At 50.1% G+C, this 3,802-nt stretch overlaps 1 long non-coding RNA gene across 1 annotated transcript; it reads left to right on the forward strand.

The window, feature by feature from the left end:
• The first annotated feature begins 212 nt into the window (after positions 1 to 212).
• Positions 213 to 3,139, forward strand: LOC116354735 (uncharacterized). Its single transcript, XR_004203925.1, has 3 exons — positions 213 to 286; positions 390 to 1,263; positions 2,427 to 3,139. It is a non-coding gene; the product is annotated as an uncharacterized LOC116354735 (long non-coding RNA).
• The last annotated feature ends 663 nt before the right edge of the window (positions 3,140 to 3,802 follow it).

Genomic DNA, 3,802 nt, shown 5'->3' on the forward strand with positions numbered 1-3,802 from the left:
CAATAACACAATAGAAAGTCTATATACAGTGTGTGCAAATGTCACGACTTCGGCCGAAGTTGGTCCCTCTCCTTCGGGCCGCGGTCGACGTCACCGGCTTTCTCGACACCATAGATCCATGTTTCGTTTTGTTTTGTCTTGATCATACACACCTGGTTTCCATTCCATTAATTATGTTCCTTATTTAACCCTCTGATTTCCCTCTCAGTTTTGTGTGTTATTGTTTGTGATGTGGGTTCTCGTTGTTCGTGCTTTGGATTGTTTGTTCCTTGTTGGAATCTTACCTGTTGAGTACATTTTGGATTATTACAGAACTGTGTCCTGTGCCTGACTCTGCATGTTTAATTTTTACCAACATCCTCACAGAATAACGCACCTTTTATATGCAGTCAGCAGGTAAAGCCAGCCCTCCTCTCCCAATGAAGGAGCGTGTTCAGCAGCATGGGACCACGTTACAGAGTCTCGGTACAGCCATGAATCCGTGGTGCAAATCATGGACCGATGGGAGAGAGAGGGGGTCCCCCCCCCCCTTCAGCACCCTCAAAGCTCCCACAACAACCGACCCAAAGATCCACACTTCCTACATCAGAATCCAGTGGGATTTGACGCTCCTGGGAGCATGTGATGGAACGGCTGCCGGGTGCCAGGGGTTCCTACTCCAGCTGGAGCTCTACCTGGCAGCTGTTCAGCCAGCCCCCTCAGGACACGAGAGAGTGAGTGCCCTCATCTCTTGTCTGACTGGAAAAGCACTGGTCTGGGCCAACGCCATCTGGGGAAGAGAAGGCCCGACGTTGGACAATTACAAAGGTTTCACCCGCCGCTTCCGGATGGTTTTCGATCATCCACCTAAAGGGGAGAGCGGCGGGGGAACGCTTGTTCCATTTATGACAAGGGATGAGGAGCGCTCACTCTGGCCTCCGGCACGGGATGGAATGAGCGGGCCCTGATCAACCACTACAGGTGTAGTTTAGGCGAGGACATTTGTAGCGAGTTAGCCTGCAGGGACACCACCCTTAATGGACCAGCTGGTGGACCTATCCATCTGGCTGGATAACCTGTTGGCCTCCCGCGGAGGTCCACATCGGGGTCTGTTAGTTCCATCCCCCAGCACATCTGATCCTACCCCAATAGAGCTGGGAGGTACTGCTATGGGGGGGACCGTTCCCTACACCAACTGTGGCCGCAGAGGACACTGCTGGTCAGTGCTGGAGAGGTTTCCCAGGTAATCGAGGTGGCAGGCGGAGCACTAGTGAATCATCTCAGGTGAGTAGGCACGCCTCACCCAGAGCCCCCCTGTTGCACACATGTGGTTGTATGTTGCCTTTCCTGAGTTGTCCCAGCCTTCCCAGCATAAGGCGCTAGTAGATTCAGGCACAGCTGGGAACTTTATTGACCGTACCTTTGCACTTAGTTCAGGGATTCCTTGTGTTCCTGTTGATGTCCCCTTCCCTGTACATGCCTTAGTCGTCCGTTGGGGTCATGGCTAATCAGGGAGGTCACAGCTCCACTCCATATGATAACGCAGGAGAATCAAGAGGAGAAAATTAGTCTCTTTATGATCGACTCTCCTGCGTTTCCTGTTGTGTTGGGTCTTCCCTGGTTGGCCTCATGATCCTATTATTTTGTGGCAACAGAGGGCTCAAGGGATGGTCTCGTCGGTGCTCAGGGAGGTGTGTCGGTGTTTCCTTAGGTGCAACTATGGTGGAGAGTCCAAACCAGTTCTCCACCATGCACATTCCCCCCGAAATGTGCCGATTTGGCACTCGCCTTATGTAAAAGGGCGACTCAATTACCACCCATCGACGGGGGGATTGTACGATAAATCTCCTGGTAGACGCAGCACTTCACAGGAGTCACATGTATCTTCTGTCACAGGAGACGGTGGCTATGGAAACATATGTCACCGAATCTCTGGGACAGGGATACATTCGGCTTTCCATCTCACCTGTCTCCTCGAGTTTAATTTTTGAAGGATGGAGGATTGCGCCAGTGTATTGACAATCGAGGTTTGAATCAGATCACGATTAAAAATAGAGTTACTACCTCTCATAGCCGGTATGACAGAGTCATTGCACGGGGTGCGCTTCTTCACAAAATTGGACCTCTGGAGCGCTTACATCCTGGTGCGTATCAAGGGAGGGGATGAGTGGAAGACAGCATTTAGCACTACTTCTGGGCACTATCTCGTCATGCCGTACGGGTTAATGAATGCTCCATCAGTCTTCCAATCATTTGTAGACAAGATTTTCAGGGACCTGCATGGGAAGGGTGTAGTGGTGTGTATATAAATGACATTCTAATATACTCCACTACTCGCGTCGAGCATGTGTCTCTGGTGCGCAAGGTGCTAGGTCGACTGTTGGCGCATGACCTGTATGTCAAGGCTGAGAAATGTCTGTTCTTCCAACAGTCCATCTCCTTCCTAGGGTACCTCTTTTCAGCATCAGGGGTGGAGATGGAGAATGACCGCATTACAGCTGTGCGTAATTGGCCCGACTCCCACCACGGTAAAGGAGGTGCAGCGGTTCTTCGGGTTTGCAGGTTTGCTAACTACTACCAGAGGTTTAGCCGGGGTTTCGGTCAGGTAGTGGCTCCCATTACCTCCTTGCTTAACCAGTGCGACTGCAGTGGTCAGCGGAGGCTGACAGGGCTTTTTGTCAACTGAAGGCTCTGTTAACCTCTGCTGGTCGGTTTTCATCCCCTGGGCGGAGATGGCCCAAAACTCCCTTCGCCACTTTTCCACTAACCTATCCCCTTTCCAGTGTGTACTAGGGTATCAGCCGGTCCTGGCACCTTGGCATCAGAGCCAGATCGAGGCTCCTGCGGTGGATGAATGGTTTCGGCACTCGGGTACTGTCACGACTTCGGCCGAAGTTGGTCCCTCTCCTTCTTCGGGCGGCGTTTGGTGGTCGACGTCACCGGCTTTCTCGACACCATCGATCCATGTTTCATTTTTGTTTTGTCTTGATCATACACACCTGGTTTCCATTCCTTTAATTATGTTCCTTATTTAACCCTCTGATTTCCCTCTCAGTTTTGTGTGTTATTGTTTGTGATGTGGGTTCTCGTTGTTCGTGCTTTGGATTGTTTGTTCCTTGTTGGAATCTTACCTGTTGAGTAAATTTTGGATTATTACTCAGAACTGTGTCCTGTGCCTGACTCTGCATTTTTACCAACGTCCTCACAACAATTGTAGTGAGGTAAGGCAGTAACTAGGCTGTAGTGGGAAAATAATTACAATTTAGCATTAACCCTGGAGTGATAATGTGCAGATGATGAACAAGTTGGTGTGCAAAAGAGCAAAACAATTTATAAATAACAATATGGGGATGATGTAGTTGGGTGTGCTATTTACAGATGGGCTGTGTACAGTGATCGGTAAGCTGCTCTGACAACTGATGCTTAAACTTAGTGAGGGAGATCTCCAGCTTCAGTGATTTTTGCAATTCGTTCCAGTCATTGGCAGCAGAGAACAGGAAGGAAAGGTGGCCAAAGGAGGTCTTGGCTTTGGGGGTGACCAGTGAAATATACCTGCTGGAGCGTGTGCTACAGGTGGGTGCTGCTATGGTGAGCAGAGACGAGGTGGGGCTTTACCTAGCAAAGACTTATAGATGACCTGGAGCCAGTGGGTTTGGCGACGAATATGAAGTGAGGGCCAGCCAACGAGAGCATACAGGTCGCAGTAGTGGGTAGTATATGGGGCTTTGGTGACAAAACAGATGGCACTGTGAGACTATATCCAGTTTGCTGAATAGTGTTGGAGGCTATTTTATAGATGGCATCGCCGAAGTCAAGGATCGGT

The sequence above is a fragment of the Oncorhynchus kisutch genome, linkage group LG18 (assembly GCF_002021735.2).
Source record: "Oncorhynchus kisutch isolate 150728-3 linkage group LG18, Okis_V2, whole genome shotgun sequence".
NCBI lineage: Eukaryota > Metazoa > Chordata > Actinopteri > Salmoniformes > Salmonidae > Oncorhynchus > Oncorhynchus kisutch.